Here is a 19,555-nt window from a genome sequence, read left to right as displayed (position 1 = left end):
CCAGATGACCAAAAAAATGGAAAGCAATCTGAACAATATCAGTATTTCCCATGCAACAGTAAGTGCAAGTGCTCTGCAGCAATTTGATTCACCAGTTATCATAAATGAAAAAGACGAAAGTAATCTTCAAAGGAAGATTGAAGAAAATTTAGTCAGAATATTATCAAAAGAGAATGGTATAGGCGATACTAATTTACCTATTAATTCTTATCCATGTAACAACCAAGCAGAAATAGAAAAATCTGTTCCAGGAAGAAATTTGAACAGAAACAACAGTGATAATACCAGCCTAGAAAAGGGAAAGGAAGTAAACCAACTTCTAGACAGAAAAGAAAGTGTTTCAGAACTCCATAATGATCCTTTGGATCACACTGCAAAAGAAAAATGTGTCAATTCTAGCGGTAACAAGTTTGAAATTACAGAAACAACCTCTTATTCTTCTAAACTGTCTGTAAATGATCACCCAAAAGTTCATGATGCTACTATTAAAAATGCTGTTTCAAACCCAGAAATCCAAAAATCAGGCAGGATGAAAGTAAAGGACAATGGCTTGGAATTAAATTCAGATAAACATCATAAAATGAAAGGTAGTAGCCAAGAAGTTTTAAAAAATAAAGAAAACATCTTCTATGGTTTGGATAAGGAGAAAATCACTGAGCATTATGATCTAGAAGGAGAAAGTATTATTGAAATTAATCACAAAGATACTGATACAAGCACAGAAAAGAGACTAAAGAAGAAAAACGCTGAAGGAGGAAAGAAAGAACTATCTGAAGTGAAAAACAAGAATAAAATTCAGCTAGAAGATAATATCATTACAGAAATGGGTGACAGAATAACTGGTTGCATAACCGAGATGAATCATGTTCCAGATGGTGGGTCAGAAGAAATTTTCAGAGAATTATTAAAAGATAAGAACTTAGATTCAGAATCAGCCAACAAACTTCAGAAGAATCAGAAAGTTCAAAACAAGAAGAAACACATTGGAAAAGACCTTTTTGATCGGGAAGACAAGGAAACTGACTTACAGAATCGTTCATCAAGGTATATTACTAGTGAAACCAACAAAAATGAGAAATGTAATGAAGCGTTTGAGAATCTGGCTTTAAAAACTAAACAACATATTACTGCTAAGAAGACCTCCAAATATACTGATCCATCCAAAAATTATAAATCTGAAATGAAAGAGGAAGGCTGCCATATGGATGACAATGTAGATAAATATTTTACTGAACAGGAATTTGAAGATAATGTACAAACTTGTTCGGTAGTTGCTCCATTGAAATCAAGTCATAAAGAAAGTAGAAATCTTAAGGTCATTGAAAATATACCTCTGGACACTCAAGATAAATTAGTTCCCAAGGCAGTAGGTAATAATGAAAACAAGATAAACCACATCTTAGGTGAGAGAAATGAACAAACCAAACAAAAATGTAATAACAGATCACAGCTTTCAGAAGAGTTGACAGATGAAATTTACAAAAACAATGACAATGAAATGGATTTTACAGATGATAATACAGATATAATACCCTGTAGTAGAGAACAGCTTGGAAGTTCAGTAAATAATTCCAGAAAAATTATGTTCTCTCAAAATGGAAAGGGAAAATCAAGAGAGAGAAGCTCTGTTCTCTCCACTTCTACATACCACAAAAATAGTGTTAGTATAGATAAGTGCCTAAAGAAGAAGAATGTAAATAATTTTACAAAGGACAAACATAGTGCAGAAACAGCAGGAGAAGAATGTATTAACAGTGATGAAGGATCAGTAGGTAGTATGGTTGATCCATCCTGTCCTTCCCAAAACATTAAAACCCATAGAAATCTTAACAATGGAAATATGCATGCTGTAGAGTTTGTAGACCGTGTAAAATCAAAGAAACATGATCATGGTTTGGCAACTTATAATGTTGAAAACAACTTGAGGTGTCCAGAGAGATTTTCTCTAAATGTTACAACAAAATTTGGAATGAACTGGAATGAAAGCAAATTTAACAGGGAAAAGTCACAGCTGACTCTTAACATGTCCTCTGATAAACAGACACATGAATCAGATTCATCTAAAATTTCTCACACTCTTACATCAGATAAGGATGGGCCTGAAAACATTTTTAAGTCTACTGATAAACAGTTTGTAATTAGTAATGTGGAAACTAATTCTGGAATTTCATTAACCACTCCAGGTAATAACAAAGATGTTGTAGACTGTGATTCCAGAGAAAATACCCTAAGTCAATTTCAGAAGAAGAGAGATAAATGCAAGAGAAAACTTGTTTGGTCAGAACCTGCTAAAATAAAGAAGGATTTAAAGAATATGGAGAAAGATGTCTGTAAGCGTAGAAAAATATCTGCAGAAATTCTATATAGTTCCACTGATAGCTTTAATAGTTTGTTTTCTGATTATGAGAATAATGAGGAGAGAAAATCCTTAAAGAAACCACTAAAGAAGTATAATTCATCTTCATTCAAGACTATGAGGAAGCAAGGTGAAAAGAGAAAATGCTCATCATCATCAAGACTTCAGTTAAATTCTGCAAGGAGGAGTATACACAAGACATTGCCCTTTAATCAAGGTATTATTCATTCAGATTATTCATACATAAATATGTACACTAGCGTCAAAAAGTTTAAACTTGCCTTAAGAAAACTCCAGTTCTTGTTACTTGTTAGGCAGCAGATAAGTGATATTTCAAATGACATACAGTATATTTAAAATGAAAATAGAAACACAGGCATCAATTATACACAAACTGACACACTATAAAGCAATTTTTGTTTCAAATAATGTTAAACAATGTCTTATCCCTTTCAAGTAACTGCTGAACAATTACTTGGCATTCTCCTGGTTAGTTTTTCCAACATCTCTGTGGTTATAGTTGAAAATGCTTGATAAAGGCATTACCAGAGATCTTCACAATGTTGACAGAAGATTGTTTTGCCTTACGGTCTAGTTAATCTTGCAGCAAATCAAAGGATGATAAATTGGGTGATCAAGGAGGCCAAGTCATTACTTGTAGAGCCCCAGATGATTCTTTTTAATACATATTTCTTGCAAGCTTTTACGTGAGTTTTGGGTCAGTGTCCTGCTACAGAACAAACCCTTTTTCTGTAAGTTGAGTTCCAGATGGTACTGCATTGCTCAGTAGAATGTGATGATATTTTGATAACTTGAAAAACCACACAGGAAAGAGATAAGTATTCAAGATACCTTCCACTCTCACCAAGTCCCTCACCACTTCATTACCGAAACAACCCCAAACCACCCCCATGCTTCACAGTTGGTGTTAGGCAACCTTCTAGCATTCTTTCTTTCGGACGATGGTGGACATATCGTCGATGATTTGACCCAGACTTCTCAAATTTTGACTCATCAGTCCATAGCACATATTTCCACTTTGAATTCCCCGAGATTTATGTCTGTGTATTAAAAAAAAATAAAGAGGCGTTTTGGCTGATGCACATCCACCCACCCTACCATCACGTAAGCGATATTTCACAGTCGGCGCTGACACTGGTTCTTCTCTAGTTCTTTTGATTTCAGTGCAGATGTCTACAGATATCAGCCTTCTGTTATGCTTGCTTAAGATCACAATGTTTTTATCTTCAGCAGCAGATGTTTTTCTAGGACATCTACCACACACTTGATCTTTGTGTGAGTACCTGTTTCTTGTGTTTGCTTCAAAGCAGAGTGAACACCAAATTCAGAAATTCACAAAATTGTAGCAATCTGCCAGTTTGACCTACCAACTATTTTGTAGGCACCTGCCATAGAATGCTTTTCTTCACTTATGATAGCTTTTTTCTTTCTGCATTTCTGCAGTGAGTCTTTCCTCCTCCTCCCCCTGTCCCCTTATCCAGCTCCTGTTGATGTGGGGCATTTATGGCACTTCCCCACCTTCCTCTCTCCCACTCCTCTTCCATCATTTTGTCATAGTCCAGGATTCTTCTTCTTCTTCCTCTTGCATTCCTCTTTGTTGAATTGATCGATCTTGTTCTATGTCTCTCTCTTGCTCTCTTTCCCTCAAACTTCATCTCCATCATCTGTTTTTGTATTCTTTACTCCTCCATCATTTTTACATGTCCAAACCATCTTAGTTTATTTGTATCAGTTCTCTCATTTAGGTTTTCCTTTCCCACCTCCTTAAAAAAAGTTTCTCAATCTGTCTTTCCTGTCATACTCCTTAGGTTTTTCATTTTGCTTCCTTTAATTCTACTTTCTTCCCTACTTGTCATTGTCCAGGTCTCATCTGCATAAGTCAATATGGATTCATAATACAGTTTCTACACTATCTCTTTTCACTTCTGTGGTACAAGTCAATATGGGTTCATAATGCATTTTGTACACTATCTCTTTTCACTTTTCACTTCCTTGGTACCGTACTTCCTTATTCCAGACAAAGTTTCTTACACTCTGGTAGCATGCATTGGCCTGTTGCACGCTATTGCTAATCTACATGCCCAGCCTTATATTCTGCATTAATTCACTCCCTAGGTATTTGAAAGTGTCAACAATTTCAAGGCTTTGACCACCTATTTTCACAATGCCTTTCCCTTGTCTTTCTCCTCTTGAAATCACCATGGTCTTTCTCTTCTCTGTGCTGATTTTCATACCATAATTTTCAATTTTCTCGTTCAGTACATCAAGTTGTTCTTGTACTTCTTTGCTGTTCATTCCCCAGACCACAATATTGTCTGCAAATAGTAATAACTTCATATCCCTATTCCTGTGTGCTTCCTTTGTCTCCTTTAAAATTTTGTCCATAACCATTAGAAACAAAAGAGGTGACAGCACACTCCCCTGTTTTAGTCCAGTTTCATTTCTAAACCATTCCATCTTTCTAACTGGAGTCTGTATGCTGCTGACCCAGTTGTTTGTAAATTTCCTGCACCTTTTCCACAGTTTGTGTACCCAGTACTTTTTTGACCATGGTTTCCCAGACCTTCTCCCTGGCTTTTGTTAGATCCATGAATGTATTGAACAGATCCTTTCCATATTCCCAATTTTTTTGCATTAATTGTGTCATGCTGAAGGTTGTTGTTTCAGTCTTTCCAGAATTTCTTCCTGTACATTCTTATCTTTTAATTTCCACACTTGCATTTTACTATCTCCTTTAACTTTTTCATTTTCCCCACACTCATTTTTCTATCACAACTCTATGATCTCCATCGAATACTTTTCCTGGTAAAGCTGTTAGATCCATCAGCTATCTGCGATTTGTTCTTTCCACCAGAAAGTAATCAACAGGGAACAGATTTATTTGTACTAATAATTATTGAAATATGGAATTATATATGGACTTAAAATTACACATATAACATTAATTTCTATTTAATATCAAAGTTCAAAGAAGCTAAACAAAGTAGATCTACATGCAACATAATGTTGCACTTCTCATTTTAATATATTTGAAGAACACACAATCTTTTATTCTCTATTACCAAAACAATGGATTCTTTAAGTGCTGGAAAGTGAATCTTCTCCTACTATATTGACTGAAACTGCATTCAGCATCGGAAGAGGTAATGGGGGCATAATTCAACTTCACAATATCTGCTGGGGTTAAATCCAATGTTAATTTTACAATTAAATCTCCACACAGCATTGCAGCAACCTTTGTCATTTCTTCATATCCAGGGTTCTTTGAAAGTACAGTGGCCATCTTCATGTTTGGTACATCTGCAACTTTATCTGTACCACAGTTTAGTTGTTCCACAGTTTTATTCACAATTTCACAACTTTCAGAAAGTGAGAGATGCAAGTTTTTTTTTTTTTTTAATTATTATTATTATTTTTTTTTTTTGCTAGTTGCTTTACGTCGCGCCGACACAGATAGGTCTTATGGCGACGATGGGATAGGAAAGGCCTAGGAGTTGGAAGGAAGCGGCCGTGGCTTTAATTAAGATACAGCCCCAGCATTTGCCTGGTGTGAAAATGGGAAACCACGGAAAACCATTTTCAGGGCTGCCGATAGTGGGATTCGAACCTGCTATCTCCCGGATGTAAGCTCACAGCCACGCGCCTCTACGCACACGGCCAACTGAGATGCGAGTTTTGGAGCCTTTTCAGTGTTTTTGTGATGCATGAAAAATTATGCTGAATGTAACATAAGTCATTTCTCACACTTGTATCACAGACAACTGTTTTCACAGCATCAATTGAGGCTGCTTCTTCAGAGTCCATGGCAAGCAGAATGTTCTTAATACAGTCTATATATTCAACGTAATATTCAATTGCTTGCAGCCACGTACCCCACCTAGTTAGAATCAGCTTAGGCGGCAATGGAATGTGTAAAATATGATGATGTGGTGATGATGATGTGATTTTTCTTTTATCCATTAAGGAGAAAAGCAGTCTATCATTTGTAGTTTGCCATGCAAGAATTATTTATACAACTTTTGTGATATGTACTGTGCCCACTTGTGATTTTTTAGCTGATGATGACGCAATAAGCGTCGAAACCAGTACTAATAAGATAATAAATAATATGTTGTGAACACCCTGTACAACACATTTTGTATTGAAAAGGTTGAACCTTCCTTAATTCTAATTATGGCTGAATAGTACGTTTTTCTGAAAGTCGACTCATCTGGGATGGATCGTTTAGTATATTTCTCGAGGAATTCCCTGAAGCACTGATTATTCAGTTTGAAGAGAGGTATGTCAGCAGAGATGAGAGCACGGCAGAGATCGGTGCTGAACTCGGACGTTACACTGGAAGTTGCTGGTTGTGTCAGAAACAACTGTCTCTGCTTGGAATCTCGTTGTTTATTAGCCTGGTGTTTACTGGTTGAAACGTGCTGCTGCACAAGGAACCTTTGAGTAGATGTCACTGTACAATGACACAGATGACAAAATATCTTACTGTCAGTTGATAAACCTTTTTCTTTAAGTTCTGATACGTAACTTTTCAATTTTAAACTGGTTGACTGAGCTACTTTAGGCATATTGTAACAAGTTAATGTCTTCAGTGAATATCAATATACACCAGCACACACTGAACGTACAAGAACACTATGATCCGTCTCACTGCTAATTCAAACTGTGAATGACTGGTAGTGAACTAGATGGAGTTATGAAGCAATCAAAGGGAATGCTCGAATTACGAACTAATCCGGAAACCACTAGCACATCGTCGATGAATGAGATTTCCCTAGTTACGAAATTATGGCACAGACACAGTCAATGTTATGCAGTGCAGCTTATCAGTGCTATAAGTGTGGTTCAGATAGTCACGGTACTGACTGGCTGAGCTCCACCACTTCCGGGCTCAACCTCTCTTTCTTCGCACCGATTATCAGCTTATTTTATCAGCCCAGACGTAGACAGGCGTGATAATGACCTGCACACCAGTTAAAATATTAATTTTTTGAATATAGATTTTTAATTTATTTCTCCATCGTTGAGAGGACTGCTAATTTAATATAATTTAATACTTTTTAGCTGAAATATGGACTATATTGATTTTAATGACGAAGAATATGGAACATATGTGCTAAACTCCAAAATATGGAAAAATATGGAAAATAAATACTCCATTTTTCAACTCTACACGTCATGATTCGTAAAGATAATGCAAAATATAATCAATTTTAGCTTCCTAAAGAGATATGTATTTACATATAAATCCATTCCCTGGTAATCAATTACTGATTTTGTTCTTCTGTCACTCCAGCCATATCGTGTAATTTTCCTGCTCTTTTTCTTCTCAAAGCATAAGTTGTCCACAATCATTCCATTCCTCTCACAAAACTCAACTAGTTTATCTCCTTCTTCATTCCTTTTCCCATATCCATATGGTCCGATTATTTCTTCCTTTGCTTGTCTTTCGTTTCCCACCTGTGCATTTAAGTCTCCTATTATAATCAGTTATCTCCTTTTCTAATTTCTCCAGGAATTCCTCAATATCCTCATCTTTGTTTCCTGACTATGGTGCATACACTTGTATGAAGTCATTCACTTGGTTCCTCATTTTCAGTCTAATTTTCATTATTCTGTCGCTGATGTACTCTACCATATCCAAATACTCCTCCAGCTGGTTTGAAATTATCAGGCCCATTCCTTTTTCGGCCTCTCAGCCACCGCTCCTTTATAATATACATCCTTTCTTCAATCTCTTCTTCCCTTTCTCCTTCCATTTAACTTTGTTTACCACTTCTTTTGCCTTTTTTATCAGAGTAATAAGGTTGATTATACTCACCTTCATGATGTTGGCTATTGGTTGCCCATTTTTCACAGTTCTCCCAGCACCCAAGGAACTCCAGGACACTTGCAGTGTATGCCCTAACCTCTTCTGAGGCAAATTTAAAAGTATCATATTCATATTTAGGCTATTATTATGGTGGGGTCGCCTCTCCCAGAGGCATTTTATACGTACTGCTAGGTATAATTTTAGGCCACTCCTTAGGAATACAGATGCCTTTTGCAACCGCTTCACTGAAGTACAGACATTGATGACAGGAGAAAGTTCTTCCCTTTTGTCTGCCATTGGGACTGGGGTCCTCTTCTGCCATCTAAACCAATGACCATGTTTAGGTGAATTTAGGTGTCAGTTCCTACATAAAGACTTCACCTGGCCTCCAAAGGAAGGACTCCTCTGCCCATAGTAATTGGAGCCACCTTTGGGTGTCAAGTTTGGTAATGACCACTTGACCTTCAGCCAGACAGTTGCAGGTAGTACCGCCTACTGTCACATATGGTAACAGGATGATCCTGACCTGACCTGAGTCCTTATCCTGCAAAAATTGAAGCAGTACTGAAGAGAATTCAGTGCTGGAAAACTGTCCAAACCAACAGAGACATTCAAAAAGGCAGGCAGGTGGTTTGTATTGTACGGTACCTAACAATAGATGATTTCGACAACAAAATCTTTTCAGTCTTTTGAGGTGTTGGGTTGAGTGAATGTGCTTCAGCCAGAAAAACCTCTTTTTAACACACAGATGTAAATTTCAGCTACTTCAGTGGGCTAGGCAATATAAAGTTTGGACCAATGTCCAGTGGAAACATGTGCTATGGACTGATGACTCAAAATTCTTTGGTATAGAAAATATAATAGAATCCATGCTAATGTTTGGTACATACAGGCTGAAAATTATATTACAAGTATCACTCTCCAGATATCTACATAATACCATTAATAATAGTGTGTAACAGATCAGAATGGACAAATACTTGCAGCAGGATATAGATCAGAACTCCAATAAATCTCAATTAAATATCAGTTTCAAGAAATTTAGAGACTTTCAGAGGTGAGTTAAAACTTTTTGGTGCTAAAATATATATGCCTACTGATCAACAGTTCAGTCAATCACTGATCTGTATTTAGGGCTGTTGCCAGGGTGCAGATTCCTTATCTGTTGTTTTCCTAGCCTTTTCTTAAATGATTGCAAAGAAATTGGAAATTTATTGAACATCTCCCTTGGTACGTTATTCCAATCCCTAACTCCCCTTCCTATAAAAGAATATTTGCCCCAATTTGTCCTCTTGAATTTCAACTTTATCTTCATATTGTGATCTTTCCTACTTTTAAAGACACCACTCAAACTTATTCGTCTACTGATGTTCTCCCACGCCATCTCTCCAATGACAGCTCAGAACACACCACTTAGTCGAGCAACTCGTCTCCTTTCTCCTAAGTCTCCCCAGCCCAAACTTTACAACATTTTTGTAACCCTACTCTTTTGTCGGAAATCGCCCAGAACAAATCGAGCTGCTTTTCTTTGGATTTTTTCCAGTTCTTGAATCAAGTAATCCTGGTGAGGGTCCCATACACTGGAACCATACTCTAGTTGGGGTCTTACCAGAGACTTATAACATCTATCAAACATCCCCCTTGATAAATTATTATAATCCTTAATTTCTCTATCTATAAATGAGTTTATAATCAATGTTGTGAAAACCAACTGTGGAATTATATACACAGTGTAAACTGGAGTCACTTAGCTGCACTATAAGGAATAATTTTGATATTCAACCTGAAACAGTTCAATCAATCACCAATCATCACTGATCAGCATTTAGGCCTGTAGCCAAGGTGACAGATTACCTATTGTTTGTTTATCTCACCTTTTCTTAAATGATTTAAAGAAGCTGGAAATTTATCGAACATCTCCCTCGGTGAAGGATTTTGTAATCAGTACTGTGAACACCAACTGTGGAACTATATATCCAGGTACTTACTGTAAACTGGGGTCACTTTGCTTCTCTATGAATAATTTTCATATTCTTCCTGAAATAGGAACCACATTGCCAAAGGAAATTAACATATATATTTTTGTAAATGTATAATAGAAACATCAAAGAAAGGAACCCCTTGTAAACATAGCATTAAATATGGACACAATTCTCTACTAGACCAAAAAGTAAAGCGGTGGAAAGTATCTTCATAGGAGGAGGATACTTTGCTACAGCTGGAATGTCACTGCAGCTGGAGGAAAGACAGAACATTACAAGTGAAACAATGTTCTAATTCTTTCAAAACAAGATATATTTGGATCACAGGGAAGTAATAGTTACAAGTAGTATATAATTATGAGGGTGGATCAAATATAAACAGGAACTATATTTTAAAATTTGTTGCATCAACCAAAAACATACGAGTACATGTATACAGCAGAACTCACTTTTCTACATAGTGTCCTGCCTTCGATACACATTTTCTCCATTGGATTGGTAAGTTTTTGATGCTGTTCTGATAGAAAGAAGAGGGACGTGTGCAGAACCAGTTGTGCACGAACTCTTCTACACTTGCATCATCATCAAACCGCTGTCCTCCTAGGTCTTGTTTGAGTTTTCCAAACAAATGGTAGTCACAGGGCAATAAATCTGGACTGTACGGAGGGTGTTCCAGAGATGTCCAATGAATTTCCTCCAGTTTTTTCCGCATTAAAGCAGCAATATGTGGCCTTGCATTGTCATGGAGAAGAAAGACGTTTTGGATTTGTGACTGGAGTTGGGACGGCTGCTGGGAAGTCATCGAAATCTCTCATTGTATTTTGGAAAACTCATTTTTTGTTCTAAAAGAAATGAATTATGTTGTGTAAAATATCTAATTATTTGGATATTTGAGAATTGGACTTACTGTGTTGAAAAATTGATGAATTGTTTCGAAAAATTGATTAATTGTTTTATTGTTTTGGACTTGTGAACAAAAAATATTTATAATTGAAACTCTAAAGAACATTTATATTGAAAATGTTTTGATTGTACAAAATTATTATTAATATGTGAAATTTTTGTTGTAACTGCCATATGCAAGCTTTAATATTTTACTTGTGAAACAGAGTGTACTGACACGTGCCGTTTTTAGAAGGATTTTTCTAGTTGCTTCCTGTTATCATCAAGAATGAAGAGACCTCATTGGTTACAATAACAAGAATTTTAATTAGTGAATGTGAATGTCAGGAGTAAATTTGATTGCCTGATTGGCTACCTGGTAGTTGCACCATTTTCCGGTTTCTCGCTCCTTCATGAGAGCGATGTTTGTTTCCGCGTCTTTAATTTCTAACCAGCCAAGAGGGCAGACACGCTTTGGCCTCCGTCCCATCATGGGATACCTACCCTTTTGTTTTTTGGACTTTAGTTAAATATAATTTTTTTTCTTTCGTGTAGGAGTTTACCCTTAATATTCACATTCGACTTAACATTTCGTATTTGGAGGCAATTCCCTTTTCTTTTGTTGATACTCTGTAATGCTCATGTAATTTCATTTTCCCCCGGGATTGCCTCCCATAAATCTGCTTCCCTCGGCTTAAGCAAATTAATCCTATGCCCCATACCAGAAGTGTTTTTAGTATGGGAGCAAGTTATTTATGCCTCTGTGTCAAGTGTTTCTTATTCTTTTTTCTTCTTAGTTTGGTAATGTAGTACGCAGATCTGCAAGCCCCATTAACTTTCATCTTATATTTATTGTATTTCATTTTGTGCTTTCTATTTTCCTTTGTTTTTAAGTCTAATTGCAAATGGTATGTAGCATATACCAATCTTCTTATATTTTAGAAAATGTGTAAGTTACGTGCTACCTGTAGCATATTTTATTTACAGGCGCAGTCAGTATTTTATTTTCATTTAGAACATGTCTTGTTTGTTTTGTATGTAGATTTTGTTTTGTACCTTTATCTTCTTTGGTTAGTTGTTAAATTAAATTAGGAGTTTGAGGGTGATTATCATGAACCTCTTCTTCCCCCCACAACGGATACATTCCCACTGGCCTCGTAGAGTTTCCTCGCCGTTTCCTACTTCCTTTCGTAGATGTCACACGTTGGTCTACCTGTTGGTTGTGTTTCATGCCTCCTCGAGTATATGCTTAAAACTTCCTACAATTTTTAAGATTCATTATTATAATATTTTCATTATGTTGTGTAACCTTTAGCGAGGTTACAGGATTGGTTGTCGGCATCGCTTGTTGTGATACACAGCTTTTCCTTCATCCAAAAGGTGACAGTAATAGGCTGCATTAATTGTCCTTTGTTTGTGAAGAAAATTCACCAGCAAAATGCCCACAGAGTCCTAGAAAATGGTTGCAAGCACCTTTCCAGCAGATGGGCGTGTTTTGGCCTTGAGCGGACCTGCTTCGTCTCTTCGCCGCCACTCCATGCTTTGACTCTGGGGTGTAATGATGCACACAAATTTCATCACAAGTCACAATACAACGCGAGAAATCCTCTCCTTCCTCCTTGTAGTGACACAGGAGTCACTGACAAACTTCCTGGCATAAAGATTTTTGTTCCTGGTTGAGGAGATGAGAAACCCACCTGGCAGAAAATTTTCTAAAATGGAGTTTATCTCAGATGATGGTTTGAACACTTCCGTAACTTATTCCTGCAGCTAAAACAATTTGGAAAATTTTTATTCGCCGATCATCACCAATAATGTCATGAATTGCAACAATATTATCTGCAGTGATGCTTGTCTGCAGCCTCCTTTCATGAGGTTCATTTTCCACAGCTTCTCTTCCTGCCACAAATTTTTTAGCCCACTCATACACTTGAGTCTGCGAAAGTGTTTCTTCCCCAAACTCTGCATGGAGCCTACCCAAAATTTTGGAAGGTTTGGTGTCCTCTTTTGCAAGAAGTTTGATAATGGTGTGTTGTGCAACAGACTATGCACCTCTTGCTCACTCATGACATACTAAAGCAGCCCAGCTGTCCACCGTCGTTCACACACACACAAACTCTTCTCCAGACACTCCCAACAACATCCTGGCAAAGCCCTGCCTCATAATTATTACTAACAGCAGCAGTACATTAAAATTCTCATTTATATTTTATCTGCCTTCATATGTTTTAAGCCATTTTCCTACAGAAGATTAAGAACGATTCCTGACAAAATGACATTCACTGTTAAGTTTGGAAGAATTCCAGATCTTTTTTTAAATTTTTTTTATCACACTTGACTATGACCTTACTAATCCAGGATTTGACTAGTCAAAATTCCACATATTTTCACATGGGATATTGGTCAAATATTTAGTCTTTAATCTTATTTATAATTGTTCTTTTTGGAATATGAAAATATGGTTGATGCACTTGTGTGAGAAAGTTAACCATTCCTTTGACATTTTCTTGGCATCTGCATAGAAAGAACGCATGCAAATTGATGGAATGGTAATTTTAATTAATCTACCTGATGTGTTTTCAAACATCTTGATATAATTTTTTATAGTTAGAAACTACAATTTCATAATAATATACAATTCTTTATTAAATTAGGATACTTTGCTACACTTTTGTTGTGGTGTAAAGTATCCCCGTTCTATAAAAGAAAGAGTTTTGTGGGAGAAAATCAATGACTAAGTCTAAAATAAGCATTGTTTTAGAGCTCTTTTCACTTTTTAAGGTGATAAGTCATGTTTAAAATTGAATTAACATACCTCTGGTAGGTTGCATGTGTCTGTGCAGAACAAGATTTTCTTCAGCCTGGAGAACTCAAACATTAAAACACAAAAACATGAGAAGTCGAGGAAACTATATGCAGTGGACTCTGGTTAATTCGACATGGGATAATTTGAATAAAAATTTATTCCCCTTGAAAGTCCTATTCTAATCAATGCAAAAAAGGAATCATGAATAATTTGAATTTTCAGAGTTTAAATTTGGATAATTAGATGTCAGGATTTTATTGCAAGTTACTTTTGTAATGGTTCCACGAATTAAAGCCTTCAAATAAATCCTAAGAATTCTCTAATTTTCTCGTAGCTTCCTAGGTGTGGATAGGTAGTTGCTATTGTTAATAGACTTGACCTGATTGTCAATGAGTGTACGATCGGTATGGCCTTGACCATCGCTTGTCCACGGGCATTCACACTTGACCCCCGGAAATCTTCCCCACCCAATGTCGTGAATTAAATATAGATATCGGTATTTGTCTTGAACAGACTTTTAGCGAGGTACATCCATGGTTAGTTCTGCGACCGGAAATACATCTAGATCTACTCCATGGACCCAAAGTGAACACGGATTCCTCTGTTATCGGAGGTATTTCTAGGACTTTGTTCACCAGTATCCAGCCGCGAGGCATATCTTCATGGATGGTTCTAAAATCAGAGAAAATGTTGGTTGCTCTTCAACCACCGATGATATGAGCATGAAGATCTCTTTTCCTAGTGTATGTAGCATACTTCAAAGCTTTACTCCATCTTAGAAGCTCTGCACTTTGCACTGGATGACGAAATAAACAATTTTCTTATGTGTACCGACTTGTTAAGTTCTCTGCAGTCTATTGAAACCTGTTTCTCGCAACACCCACTTGTGCAGCAGATTCATGACCTCCTAGCCAGGTTAAGTGATGCTGGCACCAGAATCACTATCATGTGGTGATGTTCCAAAAGTTGCACACAAAATGCTGTCACTTGCGAACACTAATTTATTTACAATTTATTTTTACATTAAACATACATCAATAAACCACCATTTTGAACAACTGCCTATCGCGAAGCATAAAAAGAAGACTGCACCAGAGGCATGTCAACTACCAACTCAACAAAACCAATTCACAAACTTCAAACACTCGCTAGCATGACTTCTATACAAATCACATCAAAACAACTCCTGTTAAACAATAACTCAACTCCACCATCGAGACTGTCTCTTTATATAGGTTGTCTGGCCAGGTTTCTAGAAGGATATGTCTCGACATGTCCTCTTGTAAATTCTAGAGTGCCTAATAACATAGTTACAATGCACGGAAGGTCCTACATAGTTTTCGTCATACATAGCGTTTTTCTGGATATTATGGTGTGTTGCACAATGTTACTTTGGATTATACATCATATATACAGGTGATAATAAATTATATACTATTAATTATGGGTTTTTACATTAACTAAACTCATATTAATATATATACAGCACATGTTTCATGACATAACCTCACAAATTATATGATTGTCCATACATATGACATAACTACGTAAATAATAATAATACTAATACTAAATGGATATAAACACGTCATAGCCATACCTCACAAGTCATAATAATAATAATAATAAAACCAAACCCCATGGCACTACAGCCCTTGAAGGGCCTTGGCCTACCAAGCGACCTCTGCTCAGCCCGAAGGCCTGCAGATTACGAGGTGCCGTGTGGTCAGCACGACGAATCCTCTCGCCCGTTATTCTTGGCTTTTGGGACCGGGGCCGCTATCTCACCGTCAGATAGCTCCTCAATTCTAATCACGTAGGCTGAGTGGACCTCGAACCAGCCCTCAGGTCCAGGTAAAAATCCCTGACCTGGCCGGGAATCGAACCCGGAGCCTCCGGGTAAGAGGCAGGCACGCTACCCCTACACCACAGGGCCGGCAATAATAATAATAATAATAATAATAATCATTTGAGCTCGATATTGGCATTATTTACCCACAGGTTAAAGAATGTTGTTTTCAAGTTATCTTAGTCTATTACACTTGTGTCAATATCCCCCCTATAACTTGACACAATTTCAACAGCCTGTCACACTCGCCAACTTTGCCTTGGTCGCAGATTGTATCTTCTCTCTTCCTTGACGTCGCTGAATGTGCTCTCCTCCTCTTGACCGGATTGTGCCGTGTCGGGGTCGGTGTTGCCTTGCTGCCAGCCTCTTCCTCAATGATAGTCGTTGTGTTCTCCTCATGGTGACCAGGTTGTGCTCTGTCATTAGTAGCCTCTCCTCCAGGTGGACCCATGGCAGTACCAGATTTAGTTTGTATGCACAGCGATTGGGTGACTCGCTGCAACTCCGATGCGTGGACCGTGACAGGAGGGCTGGTCTTCAGTAAGTAGACTCCATGGCCCAGCTGCTTATCCACCTTGACGGGACCAACCCACTTAGGTGCGATACCTGCGTGGAACCCTCCAATCTTATTACTGACTGGGTGGTTACGTCGCAGTACTTGTTGGTCTGGTAGGAAGATCTGTGTCTCTCCGACATCTTGAGCCTTGGCCTGGGTAAGGGATCTTTTCTTGGCCAAAACTTGCTTCCCCTTGATGTCCTGCTGCTGCTTATGCTGCCACTCTGCTAGGGAAACAGCTGCCTCATTTTGACCAGAAGTGGGTGGAGGACGAATCTGACGGTCCCACAGTTGATGTTCTTTGTCTTTTAGGTGGACCCGTAGCATCCTTTTTAGCTCCTGGTTCCGTCGTTCTGTTGGATTGGCCCTTGGGTTGTAAATAGGGGTGGTCCAGTGCTCCACACCCCATTCTGTCATCATTTGCTGCCACTTCCTTGACGTGAACTGACTCCCGTTGTCTGACAGAATGCACTGTGGATAACCGTAGCGGCTGAATATCTCATCTTGTAGAAGACTGGTCATGCGTCCTGTCGTGGCTTCTGGTATTGGGAAGGCCTCAATCCATCTTGTGAAGAGGTTGATGATAACTAGGAATCCTGTTTTACGCCGTGGTGTTTTAGGGTAAAGACCCATCAAGTCCAGAGCTATGACCTCTCATGGGCGTTGCGGCCATCTTCCTCGCTGACTGGAATTTGCTTTCCTGTTGCTCGCCTTGGTGCAGGAGCAAATCTAGTACCCCTTTACATAGTCCAGGATGTTTTTCCGCATGTTGACCCAGAAAAATCTTCGTCGGATAGACTGATATGTCTTCTCACTTCCTGGATGTCCAGCTTCTGTGCTGTCATGGAACTTCTCGAGGATGTCCGTCGTGTGCTGTCTAGGGATCACCACTACTGCAGGCATGTCGGAGAGGTGTGATTTGTACATTAAGAGTCCTCTGTCAACCCGGACGTTCTTGTAGCACATCTTGAATTCCCTCGGGACAAGTCAACTATCGGTGTTCTGTCTACTAATCCACAGCATCATGGTCCTACAGGGCTCGCCTTGTTCTTGCCATTGTTTAATTAGTTCCAGATTAAGTTCCTTCTTGATGGTCATAAGGACAGCTTCCTTGGGCTCACTCTGGTGTTTTCGTGGGAGCTCCCTCTTGACAATGGTGCTCTTAGCTTCAGGCTCCATTGCCGGGTGCCTAGAAGATGCCTTGCCTTGAACCTGCATTAACTGGATATCGCTCGGGTCTATGTCAACTTCCGCATCCTTGCGAGTACAGAGATGTCTATCATGCCATAAAGACTTCATAAGCTGCATAGTCTAGGATCACCTTGTATTCTACCAGAAAGTCACGACGTAATATGTCAGGTATTAGATTGTGAATCACTAAGCCGTTAGCTACAATCGGCAGGTCCATGCCTTTAGCGGTTAGATTAGTCTGTCCTTGAATGGAAAGGTTACCCCGTCCGCTGCTCCCACTACCCTTCCGAGATGGTGAGACTTCATGGGTGGTAGTAATCTGGCAACAGTCCCATTTACGAACGAGTGACTTGCTTGGCTGTCGAGTATGGCTGAAAAGTTCTCGTTGCCTATCCTCAAGATGATCACTGGGAGAGATTGGTCTGTTCTCCTTGCAATCTGACCAATCCCTCTCCTGCTTGTCCAGGGCTGCTTGTCTGTCGAGTCTTGAGGCACCTTCCTTTTCCCAGTCCCATCTCCCCTTAATCGACAATGGGCCGGACCTAGTTTCTCTGATGCCAAGGTTGGGCACTTGCTCTTTAGGTGTCCTGTTCTTCCGCACTGGTAGCATTTCGTAACTGGGCTGATCTCTTCCGTGTCTTTGCTCTTGTGATCTTCTTCCAACTGGAAAATGATTCTATGTAGATCATCAAACGATCACAGTTGTGATACTTTCACTAGGGGTCGAATCTTATCGTGGAGTAGCTCTGTGATGTCTGGTAAGATCTCATTCTCGCTTCCTTCCGGGTGCAAACATTTGAAGAGTTGGTACTTCTGTAGGATGAAGGCGCTAGCTCTCATATCAGTGGATTGTGCCTCAGTCAGTAGCTTCCTTTTCACGGAGCTCTTCACCCCTTCGGAATTAAACCTAGCAAGGAATTCCCTCTTGAAGTCCATCCAGTTTAAATTTAAGCCCTTCAAGTTATTCCACCAAGTAGTGGCTCACCCCTTAATCCGCAGTGTGATAGGTTGAACGAAGATATCCTCCGGTAGATTAGTCCTTCCTAGTAGACTGACCGATCCCTCAGTGAAGCTAGTCGGGTTCTCTTCCAATCGTCCGTGGAATTCCGGAAGGCTCTCTATGATTACCTTCGGGTCTAGGTGCCCTGTGTTGGGGGTTAGGTTTGAGGAGATTGAAGGTGTGGTGCTAGAGCCTGTTCGATTTAATCTATCTTCTACCGCATGAAGGATGCTTTCTCTTATATTCTGCACATCTCCCTTGATGATCGAAAACCGGTTTTCTAACCTTCCTTCAACAGCAGAAATACGGCTCCCAAAATTTCCCTCAATGGCAGAAATACGGCTTTCAAAATTTCCATCAGCGGTAGAAATTCTCCCGTCAACGTGTTGCTTTATGCCAGAAACCTGGATTTGCACCTCCTCCTTGAGGTTCGATATATCCTCTTCCAGCTGGCTTACCCTACTATCGATCTGTTCAACCTGTCCCAGTTTTGACCTGATGTCCGATGTCTGCTGCATTAATCAATTGGGACGTCGCAAATTTGAGATGAAATTTTGTCATCAATGATTGAAATTTTTGATTCTAGGCCCTGTTCTACTTTGTAAACCTGCATGTGCACTTGTGATATTTGTCCGGTTAAAACTGTATTAGCTTGAGAAATTTCATCTGAAATTTTGTCATTTACTTTCGAAATTTGGTCTACAATCTGTTCTGTTAGGCCACAATTGACGTCCAAAATTTTGTCATTTACTTTTGTTAAGGTGGAATTAACTCGTGAATCAATGTCTGAAATTTCGTCCTGGAGTGCCTGCATCATGGTCATTAAGTTAGAACATATTTTTGTTATATTTAACTCTTCTTCTGATGATGACTTCGGATTTTCATCGACCTTGATGAAAAACTTTTCGGGATCTTCACCTTTTTTGAAGAGATCTTCTTGTAACTGTGTCTGCAGTGATTTCTTCTTGCTGTTTGTCGGAAGATTTCTCTTGGCAAGTTCGTCTTTGAGTTGTTGTACAGACATATTTTCTAGTATCGCTTGCATTTTGTTCTATTTTGCACTTACACTCGTATTCACTCAAAAATTATTCTTATGTCCT

General features: G+C 38.6%; 1 protein-coding gene across 1 annotated transcript in view; it reads left to right on the top strand.

The window, feature by feature from the left end:
- Positions 1–2,537: 2,537 nt before the first annotated feature.
- Positions 2,538–19,555, top strand: part of LOC136866810 (uncharacterized) — a 102,722-nt gene continuing 85,704 nt past the window's right edge. Inside the window, exon 1 of the mRNA XM_067143916.1 lies at positions 2,538–2,573. The gene's annotated coding sequence lies outside the window, so the exon portion shown is untranslated. The remainder of the gene's footprint in view (positions 2,574–19,555) is intronic.

The sequence above is a fragment of the Anabrus simplex genome, chromosome 3, assembly GCF_040414725.1.
Source record: "Anabrus simplex isolate iqAnaSimp1 chromosome 3, ASM4041472v1, whole genome shotgun sequence".
NCBI lineage: Eukaryota > Metazoa > Arthropoda > Insecta > Orthoptera > Tettigoniidae > Anabrus > Anabrus simplex.
This window is presented reverse-complemented; position numbering and strand designations above follow the sequence as displayed.